Source organism: Pseudonaja textilis, chromosome 2 (genome assembly GCF_049901715.1).
Source record: "Pseudonaja textilis isolate UNSWEBS1 chromosome 2, rPseTex1.2, whole genome shotgun sequence".
NCBI lineage: Eukaryota > Metazoa > Chordata > Lepidosauria > Squamata > Elapidae > Pseudonaja > Pseudonaja textilis.
This window is the reverse complement of record NC_141991.1, coordinates 152,957,132-152,969,788: the sequence shown is the minus strand read 5'-3', so window position 1 is coordinate 152,969,788 and position 12,657 is coordinate 152,957,132. Positions and strand designations below refer to the sequence as shown.

At 36.1% G+C, this 12,657-nt stretch overlaps 1 protein-coding gene across 4 annotated transcripts in view; it reads right to left on the bottom strand.

Annotated features, from left to right (window-relative positions):
* PNPLA6 (patatin like domain 6, lysophospholipase) overlaps positions 1-8,706 on the bottom strand; it is a 119,589-nt gene extending 110,883 nt beyond the window's left edge. For 2 of the 4 annotated variants that reach the window (XM_087926007.1, XM_087926011.1), the window contains exon 1: positions 8,638-8,705. The gene's annotated coding sequence lies outside the window, so the exon portion shown is untranslated. Of the gene's footprint in view, positions 1-8,637 lie in introns of all 4 variants that reach the window. The other 2 variants (XM_087926010.1, XM_087926008.1) reach the window with 2 other exon arrangements.
* Positions 8,707-12,657: the final 3,951 nt, after the last annotated feature.

Here is a 12,657-nt window from a genome sequence, read left to right as displayed (position 1 = left end):
TTCTTCTTGGATTGCTGTGAGTCTATTTACTGAACTGTTTATAATACTGGACTTTGTTATTTGGATTATCCCCAGACTGAATACTGACTGCTTTAACCGTGCATGACTTGGACTGTTTGTTGGACATTGCTTAACCGTTTACCGGAAGTAAAACTTACATTTTACTATTCAGTGTATCTGTGTGCTGGTCATGTGTTATTCAACAACACTCTCACTACGTCTCCCTGTGTGCACTCATTCTCCTAACGGGGAATTACCTCAACAAAGCCTGACCACCAAAAAGCTGAAAGCACTTTCTTGATGAGAGTGGAATGTTCTTTTACCTATGGAGCTTAGAAGAGAGATAGAACTCGAGAGGTTATTTGGTCAGGAGTTACATTGGATGTTTATTTTGCAGGTTATCTAGCCCCACCCAGTTTCCTTAATAGGCTCCAGGCTTTCTTCCTGGATTTGCTGAAATTTGGTGATTCCATATATTGTATCTACTTATTAGTCAAGCTTCATCCAAGCTATACAAGAGGTTGCCAGCGATTTCCGGATCACCATCAAATCAGTACTGTCTTTAGTTTCTATATTCAGACTCCTCTCGATTTTATGACAAAATTCAGTTTAGAAATATTTGTCTTTCAAACTTTTATGTAAAATAGAACTTAGAAGTACAATGAGGTTTAGTATCACCATAATCTGGTTATTCTAGAAAGCAGGCATCCCAGAATGCTAACATATTTATTTAACACATTTATATAGCCACCCAACTCACACATGGTGACTTTGGGTGTCTTACACCAATAAAGTTCTTCAATTTAAAAAGACTTCCATATACATTTGAGGCAAATTTTCCCAGTCATTTTTCTGATGCGAGATTAAGATTCCTTTTGGAAACATTTCTCTTCAAATTCATTCATTCATTTATAAAATTTATTGGCCACCCATCGTACATACCATAAGGTAACTCTGGGCAGTTTACAGAGTTATATCTTACAAACTCTAGGTGGCTTACTTTTAAATAAAAACGTTAAAATCAAATCTTAAAACAAATCTCTATGAGATTTGGTGAAGTAATGTCAGAATTCTGGAGAAAATAAGCATCTCTCATCAAGAAGAGAAATAATGACAAAGCTATTTGAATACATTCAGGATCACTCAACAAGCTGCATTATGAATGATGATTCTGAAGTTTCTAAAAGGATGCAGAATTCAGAACAGAATGTTACAAAGGTTACCAGTATTAATGTGATGATCCAGGGTGTAGCACAAGGGCAACACAGTCAAATAAGCAAGAAGAGTCCTTTTATTATCTCCAACTTTGTCCCCAATGTCCAGGTTACCTTCAGCTGGAGAAAAACTCCCCCAGGAACAATCTTTAAGTGGAGGAAATTCAGTGAGAAAACAAAGTACATACAAACTGTAACTAAAAATCCAAATGAACCATGCTGCAGTAATTAACTTGACCGGGGCAGGAGAAGTCAGAATTGCAAACTTGAAAGCACAGCAAAACACTGTTGGGAAGATACCAGGAACACAGATAAGCCTTGACGAAACCAGATAATTCACGATTTGCTTCCAACAACTTCTCTGTGCGTAGCTTCCCTTTTTAAACACTGTATTCCCAGTGGCAGCTAATGAAGGGAATCAGGGCCCTTTCCTCTCCCGTGAGCCACACAACTCATATTGCTCCCTTCTCCGTTCCTCCCTGCATGCCCTAGGATGAAGAGGGGGTGGGCCTGGGTCCTCCTCTGAACCCCGCTCTCCCTTGCTCTACCTCTCCCCTGCTTTGCCCAGCCAGACTTTGCCCTTCTCTAGTTTCTTCCACAGCCAACGGTGCTACACTCCCACTCCCTGTCATCTGCTCGGCCTCCCCCTCCAAATCAGATTCCAACAGGGCCATGACACTTACTGTAGGATCCCTGTATCTGCCATTCTTCGGTGGAAAAAGGGGCGGGGGGTTGGATTTGTTACACTTGGTTCCTTTTCCTCTCTATGTATCCTAGCTATCCTATTTCTTGCCTTGTCTTTTTGTATAACTTTTTACCTGAATTATAACCGTTGCTTGGCACCTCAGATGCCTGGAAAATTTTCACCTCTTGAGGAATGTTGAGGGAGGGAGGGCCATGTGGGTTGCAATGCTGGAAGATGGCCCTGAGAAACTCTTCTTATCTGTTTCTCAGAGAGGCCAGTACAACATCTTCACACCTGTGGATTGGTGGAATCCACATTGGACTGTTGGGAGAGGTCTCTAATTTCCTTTATCCTAGATGTATGCCCTGAAGGACTTCAGAGACTGCTTTGAATTCTGACTTGCTTTCAGCCCTTTTTCAATAAAAGGTTCCTTTTGAAATACAAAGTTTTCAAGTGTCTATACTTGTTCGAAAGGGGGGAGAGGCTGGTCCTTACAATTACAAATTTTCCTGTCCATGGGGCTAACTCAAGAAACATTCCAGCAGCCCACATCTAGTTACTAATGGAAAGCCTGTTTTGGAAAACAACAGAGTAAAATACCAGTTATACAAATAATAGGAAGCTCTGGGATTGCAGTAACTAATTTTATCAGTCTTGGATGAATGCCATCCTTTGTAAAGGATACAGTCAACTGTATGGGGAAAAACACCAGCTGTGTTCTTCCCTATTCTCCTTTAATCTGTATTCCATTGGTGTAGTACCATTCTCCCAAAGAAGAAAGTTCACTAAAGAAATAAAAGCACTCAAAACTATAATTTAATCTTCTGATATCTTTTAGTAAGATCACATCATATAATTTATCATCTTCAAGTTCCATACATGGTTCCTCTTTCAAAAGCCATGGTGTGGTTTGGTATTATAGAGTTGGAGGAGAACCAGAAGGTTGTTAAATCTAGCTTCTGTACTTCACACAGGATTTGGAATGCAGCACATAACCACAAAATGGCTATCTAGCCTTATTCGACAAGAGAGCCCACCTCTGCTCAAGGAATTCTATTCTATGTTTAAATAGCTCACATAGTTAAGAGATTTCTCTATATACATTTAGCCAAAATATATTTTCCTGTAATTTCTACCCATTGGCAGTAGATAACAGAGGGAAAAACATTGCAAATTAATGCTATTCTACATTTGAAACAGCTGTTTTTAACCTTCTAGAAGTGTTTTAAGTACAAATCACTTCTGGTGCAGTAAGAGCAGTGTACCAGGACAAAAACAACTATTTCTAGAAAAGTGATATGAGGAAATTAGTACTATTTCAGTTCCAGAGTCATCCAATCAAAGAAATTCCTTCCACCAAGCGTTATACAGCTCCCATCTACAGATGCACACAATTGCTAAGGCATATTTCTTGGCAGCAAAGAAAGGTGCAATAAAGAAGATAGCAATTTTTAATACTTCCAGTGGCAATTCCGTCGAGGACGGACAGAGACCATGATCGTGCACAGCTTCGATCTGTGCTTACCTTGTTGGAAGGGTCCCTACGGGACTGAACCATCAGACCCACCTCAGAGGGGTGGGGGAAGAGGGGGAGACCGCCAGCTGGGTTGAGGGAAGCCACATCTCCCCTCCCTGGCTTTGTATACTCCCCTGGAAGACAGGGAGAAGCGGCAGTTTTAATGGCTGCCCTGAAGACAGGAAGCTACCGGGACCTAAGGGTGTGCTGGAGAGGTGAAGTGGTGAGCATCGTGTATCCAGACAAGAGAAGCTGAACCTTTTATTTTAATAACCCTGAAAAGCAGAAAGAAAGATTCCTCACTTGAGAGTACAACAGCAGCGAATAGAAAACAAGAGGACAATATAAGGTAAATAAAAATCTGGACTACAAAAGAGCTATAATGAAATTAAGGATGGAATTGGGAATAATATACAGAACCTGGTATTAATTAGGCATTGGATAAAATGTTAAACTTGCTTGGAACTGATTATACTTTTAAAAAAAAGCCAATGGTTGAAATGCTTGAAAATTGACATTAATATAATTGAAAAAAAGGGGGAAAAAAAACTTTGAAAAGTGGAAGTGATATAGAGCGCCACCTAATGGTACAAGGCATTTTTTCCTGGATGACTTTATGGAAAATTACTCGTCTGTTAAATGTGTGAATGAGAAAAGACATGAAATAAAAGACTTTAACATAACAAGAACCCTGGAAGCTTAATAGAAAAAAGGGGGAGATTGCAGCAAGAGGACAAAGGAAGGCAATATCTTAGGACTGTTGGGGGTTGACTATGCAAAGGAAACAGAAGGACCAATAAGAAAAAGAGATATAAACGGAGTCTCTTGGCAAGGATTACAATTAACTTTAATAAAATAAAGAATAACACAATTGATTAAAAAATGGAAGAAGCAAGCAAAGAATTTAAGTTGGAACTGCAAACTGTGAAAGAAATGATAAAAGAAAGAAGGGAACTATTGGACACACTGGTAGAAAAAGTAATGCAATTTTTAGCAGAACAAAGGAATTCTAGAGAGGAGAGTTAAAGGAAGAGGAAAACAGCCACGATGGACATGAAGATTCGGACACATTGCCAAAAGACACAAAAGGAACTAAAACTACGACATTGACGACAGAGATAATAAATAAAAGAGAAAAAGCTCCCAAGAGTAAGCAAAAGAGGAAGAAGCTGTACAAGAAGAAATTTCAAAAAAGAGAAAAGGAAAGGGGGGGGGGAAATGGGGGACTGCAGATGGAAATAAATGTAACAGTAGAGGAAAAAAGAGAGATAAAGAGAAAACTTAGTAAAGGGAAAGCTGGCTAAAACTAAGAGAAATGACAAGGCTGGGAGATTTAGAGATAAGAGTTAGATATAGCATAAAAGGGGGATACCACATGGGAATGTATCTTTGTATTTTTTATTAGAAATGTAGACTGGGGAAATTTGAAGTTTATAACTTACTGGGAATTACCTTAAGATAATTAGACAATTATAGATGAGAAAAATGAAGACGGAGTGAGTGATATTAAGAGGGTTCTATTGTTATTAATCCTTTCTTTCTTTCTTTCTTTGTGTGTGTGTGTGTGTGTGTGTGTGTGTGTGTGTGTGTGTATGTATGTATGTATGTATATATATATATATATATATATATATATATATATATATATATATATATATATATATACATACATACACACTAAAATATGCTAATGACTAAATGATATTAGGAAAACAGAGAATATGATGACGGGTAAAAATCTGGTATTAATTATGTTTAAAAAGTGTGAATTAGGGTTATATAAATAACTACAGGTTGAAAGTGGTCAAAGGGAAGTAAAAGGGGAAACTAACTCTGTTTTTTTTCCTTCTATTTCTATGAAATAGAAAATACAATTGATTATACAAAGGATATAAGAAAATAGAAAATATAATGAACTGGAAGGGATTGTGTGGGAATGTAAAATATTTATAGTGAATGAATTATATTATAATCAAAAGGAGGGGAATGAAAATTTATTAAAATTCTATAGATAAATTTTGGAAATAAAGAAAAAATATGAAATGATTATATGAATATCTCTGTAATAGATATTATATTGTAGATGGGGAGATATTCCATGTGGATCCTAAATATATTAATCTTACTTTACTTTCACTAGTTTTTTCTTTCACTGACTAATTATAAAGTTATAATTCATAACAATTCATAAGGTGACATAAAATAGGTGGTAAGCTGAAAATGGAAATAATAGGGGATAAAGAATTGAAAATATATGTGAGGATGAAAAGATTTTGATATTGAATTAATGAATTGAAATATGAAAGGGAAATTTATCTAAAGATTAGTCGAATGGATAATAATTTGAAGTAATATTCATTAAGAAAGTTGAAAGTGTAACTATGACTATGTATAAATATTGTAATCTGGCACGTGAAGTTGTTCACATGAAGAGATGTGTAAAACAAAAAAAACTTTGGGAAAAAAAAGAAGATAAACATTTTTTAACTTCTAGATATTAAAGTCTGAGCAAGCTTTCCCAATGGATGCCCCTAGTTATGTTCACATAAAGTATCTGGTCAGCATGGTCTGTTGTTATTCTTTACCTATTTATTTGATTTATATAGCTGTCCATCTCAACAAATTATTTTGGGCAGCTACAGAAATCAAATAAATAAATTAATAATGGCACTAATGTGGCACTTTATAATGGCACTAATTTGGCAATGTAACATCTTATAAAAGAAGAGAGTCAGTTTGGTGTAGTAGGCATCAGACTAGAACAGGGGTCTTCAAACTTGACAGCTTTAAGACTTGTGGATTTCAACTCCCAGAATTTCTCCTCCAATCATGTTAGCTCAGGAATTTTGGGAGTTGGAAAGCTTGCCAAGAATACTGCAGGGACCTGTCTAGGAGTCTCCAAGAATTGGACATAATTAAATGGAACAAAACAAACAAACAACAAATTAAAATTAAGGTTAGTAATAGATGTAAAAAGAGCCTGAAGTGTATAAGTAATAGGCATAGTTCCTGCCTGGGGCATATACATCTGATTGCTCAGTGGTGTTTTTCCCCCTCTCATTTACCATATATAGCAGTTTATTACTATACCCTGTAGAAAGTTAGTACCCACCCCGCTCCTAGAAGAATGGAATATTCTAGGAAATATTAAAAAGGCAGGATATTATATTTCCCTGGATGAGAAAAGGAAAAACGTGTTTTTAAAGACAAAGCAGCTTCCAGCAGCTCCCTGCCCCCCATCTTCAGCTCCAGCAGCTCCCTCCCCTCCCCCTTCAGCTCCAGGATGATGGGATTAAGACATGGTCCTCAGGACATGATAGGATTAGCCATCTACCCATCTCACCACATGGCACCTGGGAAGATTACATCACCCAGCAAGATTCAACCAAGCCTGGGACTCAAGACCCAGGAAAGTTACCCCTGAATGGCCCCTAGGAGTCTGACAACCAATCAGAATACATTTCTTGCCACAGGAACAGGAAGCAAGTTTAAAGCCCAACAGAGAGTATAAATCTCTCCCTCTCTCACCCATGTGCTCCATTTTGCTCAGGACTTCAAACCCCATGTGGTCCTATCCACCATTAAACCATCCTTCCAAGCAGTCTCCATGTTTCCAGTGTCTTTCTTCCCACTTGGAACTGAACCCAGATGGACATTTCTTCCAACAACCCTTTGCATCAACATATTATTCTGAATGACCACAGAAGATAGAATAGAGAACAGGACTTTGGTGCTCTTCTCAGTGTGAATGTTGTTTATAGTTCTTGAAAATCTATTTCACAAATGCCTACATAGAAAAGGTAAAGTTTTCTCTAAGTCAAGTTCAGCTTCTAGTGGACAAACTAGATAGTCATCTTGGCAACCATACAGAAATGATTTGCATTCTTGACTTCTCACTCTAGCCTACGGTTACAGATTTCCTGATCCCCTGGATCTATAGAGATGTAAATCAGGTCTAATGTCAACTTTTGAGCAAGGTTGTCTATTCCCCAAATATACCAAAGCAAGACTCATATGACAATACATTCCTCTCTAGCACTCTCCATTAAAACTTAATGGGACATCAAAGAATTACACCTGTTCTTTAAGAAGAAAGTAAAAACCAATTCATGTTAATGATACTTAGATTTACTAAGAAACGACCTTGATCTTAATTGAATGGAAAACATCTTGCTGGCACAGATCCAGGCAGTTAAGCAATTCCAGTTGCTTGAAATACCTGTCCCTACTCTTAGTTTAAAGTCCTGCACCGTCTCTCTCTTAATCACTCTCATATATCCTCCCCACCACCAATGAGACTAACTCAACTGCAGAAGGAGGCTGGCATTGGTCAGCTTGAGGCGCCAGATAGGAGTCAGAAACCTGCCTTATCTAGGGCTTATCTCCCCTCTCCCCCCCAAAAAAATCTTTGTCCCAATCTTGGTTTTGTTGCCTTAGCTTCACTCTCCTCCCCAATGACCCAAATTAGTTTCCTTCAAGGAGGACTCAGTTATTGAAAGATATTCCCTTTAACAGAACTGACCTCCTCCTTTTGGCTGCTCCCACTCTGCAGATGCCTTTTATGTGCTTACTGCCATCTTTCTTAACTTTAAGTTCCAAACATAAATTACAACACTCTTCAATATTGTATACATCTGGAATATATTTACAGCAAGCACAACTGATAAACCAAATAATGAGAAGGAGGTTGTCTTAGCCTCACCCAGAAAAAGTGACAATCTTTGTCCAAACCAATATGTAATTTATTAACACATTAGGAAGAAAGTTGGAGCAGGCTCTGCTGTCCAGGGCTCACAAATATGTGGCAAAAAGAGAAAGCGAGCAATAATGAAAATAAATACGACTCCAGGGATGGAGGTGTGGGGTAGATAAGCACAATTTTCTTCATACCTGAAATTTTATAGCTATTTTTCTGATTCACTCCTGCTAGTTGATATCATATCTTGTCCTACACAACTCAACGTTTGCCCCCAAAATCCTTGCTCCCTGCTTTCTGCTTCCTTAATTTTAATTTCTAATAACAGTTGTTGTTTCAAGCCATCCATCATGCCTTTTTGTTCTGCTCATATTTAAAACGTTCAGTTTTCTGAGAAATGAAAGACACACTCTACACATGCTCAGAGACACTCTTATCCCTTATACCAAGTGCACGAGATAGGGCTGAGAATGTTAATGAAGTGTACTCTTTCTCCCTCCTATTCTTTCTTCCCACTCAAACTCACCCATTGATTGCGATCGCAGCTACCACCAGCGAGACTGCCCTTTGCCCATCCCCGACCCCATCGGCGCCTGGAAAATGACGCAATTAGGCTGCGTCACCACCGCTGGAGCCACTCGTTTTTCTGCGGCGCCCGCAGCCCGCGAATGAGTTGCTATGTAAAGGCAATCTTTTTAGCCCCGCAGCGGAACGAAGACGCGGACACCGAGGTCCGGGAAAACTGCTAACCTTGAGTCTCTGGAGCAAGTTTTACCTTGCTGCACATCTCGACTTTAGACAGAGCGTACTTCTGACGAACTCATGCCTCCCCAGAAACAGAAAGACAACCCCCAGCTGCAAAGGCAGTTTGGAGTCGTTCGCATCAACTTGTCAAGGAAGGAGAGGAATGGTGAAAATTTCAGCCACAGTAACATAGCTGAAGTATTTCGCTTCTATCCTACGAAGGACAAGCTGCTTAAGGGATCTTTCTGCCAATCGACAAGGTGGGCTATACTGCAGCCTTTCCCCCCAATAATCGAGGATATACTACCGAGCAGGATAAACTTTTCCATGGCTCCTTCCCAGCCAACCAAGTTCTCTGGTCTCTGCACCTCCTCCTTCCCTTGAAGATTTGACTCCAGTGGGATCTTGTGTGGAAATATGGAAAATTGGATCTGTGTTCAATTTTCTCTGATTTGACCACATTGATCAATAAACTAGTGACAAAGACAGGACTGCTAAAGCGTCATTGGGTTTCATTGCTTTTTAAAAATATCTTTGATTTGTCACTGCATGACAATGTAGAAGTTGTATACATACCCCCAAAACAGCATTGTTAATTAACAAAAATATCAAGATATCACTGAGAACTTACAGGTCTGTTTTGTTTCTTTGAGAATGCAAAACCAAAAAGTAACAAAAAAGACAAGCCAATAGGATATTTTTAAACCTACATCTAATCTGTGGAATCATCTTCTCCAAGGGCTGATTGTTTTTTGTTTATAATAAGTTTTTTTTATTTTTATACAATCATTCCATCTTCAGTTGAACTGTGTACCAGCATCTTTATTAAACAATAATCAAAATTATAACATCTTTTATTACATATTCTACCGATTTAACATAGTAATATTCACCTATTAATTATACTAATTAATTATACAATATTAACATGGTAATATTCAACATGTTAGTCATATTAACTTATCACTTTTAACACATCTTTATTTTGTTTCCTTATTTCTAACTTCCATTTCTATTATTTAACCATTGATAGAATAAATCCCATACCATATAATATTCAGTTTGCTCTTTCTCTTTAATTGTCAATGTTAATCTATTCATTTTCGCACATTCTAGTATTTTCCTAATCACATTCTCATCTGTAGGTATCTCTTCACTCTTCCAATTTGCGGCAAATACAATTCTGGCCACAGTCAATATATGGATAACTAAATATGCATTTTCCCTACCAAATTCTTCGAGTAGAATCACCAATAGAAATATTTCTAGTTTTAAATCAATGTTTTATCATTTTTTCCAACCATGTCTGTATTTTGGTCCAATAGTTTTTTGCTTTTGAACAGGTCCACTACATATGATAATATGACCCAGGTATCTGTTGGCACTTCCAACATTTAGCCAATTTATCTTTAAAATCCTTGCCAGATGCGCTGGCGTGAAATGCCATCTATAAAATATCTTGTATACATTTTCTTTGTATGCGGTTGGCATTGTTAATTTATAATTCCTAATTCAATTGTGTGACCAATTTTTTTTGCCCATGGTATCATTGCTTCCTTCCTCTTCCAGTTTGATGTATAGTAAATAACTATACATTTTGAGCAATTTTTCTTCTATCCTTGTATCTTATCTAATTCTGTTAATTCTGTGTAAAAATTGTATAATTTTGCATCTTTCTCATATCTAGACTGTATCTGCAGTTATGAATACTGTGCCAAATCAATCCCTTGATCGCTTAGCTCTTGTTCATTTTTAAGTTCCCCCTTCTCATTTAATATATATTTGTATCTAACAATATTTTCTATGTTAAGAACATTTGGGTGAACCAATGCTTCCATTGTCAAGAGCCAGACTGGTATCCTCAAATAGTGCTGTTCTCTCATTTTCTCCCATACTAACAATAATGCATTCCTAATATAGTGCCTTTGAAAGTAACCACGTATTTGGGGAGCTGTGTTATCAAGAAGAGGAAAAAAGAAATATAACCCAGAAATTTTATGAGAAATTATACAATGAAGAAGATTATCCAAAAGAAGAAAAAGTGATAAGATGCTTAAAGAAATAAGATTAGAAGAAGTAATATGGGCGATAAATAAACAAAAAAATAGCAAGGCACCAGAGCCAGATGGGCTACCAGCGGAATTATATAAGAACCAACAAGATATATTAAGTAATAGATTGCTTAAAATATTTAATGTGGTCTTAGATGAGGAAAAAGTCCCATAATCCTGAAACGAAGCAAAAATTATAATTATTCCTAATGAAAATAATGATCAGACAAATATTAGAAATTATAGACCAAGATCCCTGCTAAATGTGGGCTATAAAATGTTCGTAACAATAATAGCTGACAGACTTAAAAGAATCTTAACTGAATTTATTCATATGGATCAGAACAGATTTCTTCCACATAGACAACTTAAAATAATATAAGGACAATTTTGGACATATTAAGAATATTATGCAGAACATAGTGGTAACCAGGTGGCATTATTGTTTCTAGATGCCCAAAAGGCATTTGATAAGGTAAAATGGAACTTCGGGAAAAAAAATTTGAATGTGATTTCGGCAATATATAATAAGAAGCCAAAATATTAATGAATGGGGAAACAACTAACAAATTCAAAATACAAAAAAGAACAAGGCAGGGATGTCCATTATCGTCACTTCTGTTTATTTTGACACTAGAAGTATTAACGAGAACAATTAGAAATGAAACTAAAATAAAAGGATTAAAATTAATGAAGAGTTTAAATTACAAGCCTTTGCAGATGATTTAGTCTTTATTTTAGAAGATCCACAAGATTCGGGACCAAAACTTAGAGAAAATTTAGAGGAATTCGGAGAAGTTGCGGGGCTAAAAATTAATAGGGAAAAAACAAAAACTTACAAAAAAATATGACAAATAAACAAAAAGAAGCACTGACCAAGATAATGGACATCCAGATAACAAAGTAAAATATTTGAAGATTATGATTTCTTTTTTTTTTAAATAAAGTTTTATTTTTGAAAATAGCATGGTTCCGGGTTGAACTTCTTTATACAGACACAAAACTCAATTTTATGCTCCTTTTTATGTTCTATTCCATATCTTATACTATTCTACATTTTCTATATAGTTTTTCCCCTCTTTTAATTTTCTCAATTTTATGATTATCTCATCTCAATTCAAATCATTATATTTATACTTTTGTCTGTTCTGTTTCAATTTCATATTATCTTTTCTCATTAAACAAATTTTCTCCTGTAGTTACTAATTGGAGTATGACACCTTTATATCTTTTAATTACATCCATTCAACTCTTATTTAAACTTCAATATATACCTTAAGGTTATGACCTTCAATATAATACATAATTTCCAATCGAATTCTGCTTGGTACATTCTTATAATACACACTATATTCTTTAAAAAAAAGATTATAAATATATGTAATTATAAACCCTCATTCCATTCCAATTCAGTTCTATCATTAATAATCATTAAAATCTTAACATCTTTAACGCTTCTTTTCAATTAAATATCATACACATATAATATCCATAATTAATTTTTCCCTTATTTCTTTTCACATGTTTTGTAAATCATTAAATATTGATTTTGTTACATTTATTTATTGACAAGCATTCCACTGAATTACGATAGCTATTTTATCAAACATTTTAATCATACATTGTTTCATATTTTCTAAAAGTATTTGTTTCTAATATAACAATACTATCCTATGTACCTTTGCAGAATCCCTTTTTCCATTAAATTTTCACCCATTATCTCTAAATAGGCCCTGTTTCTTGATATTTTG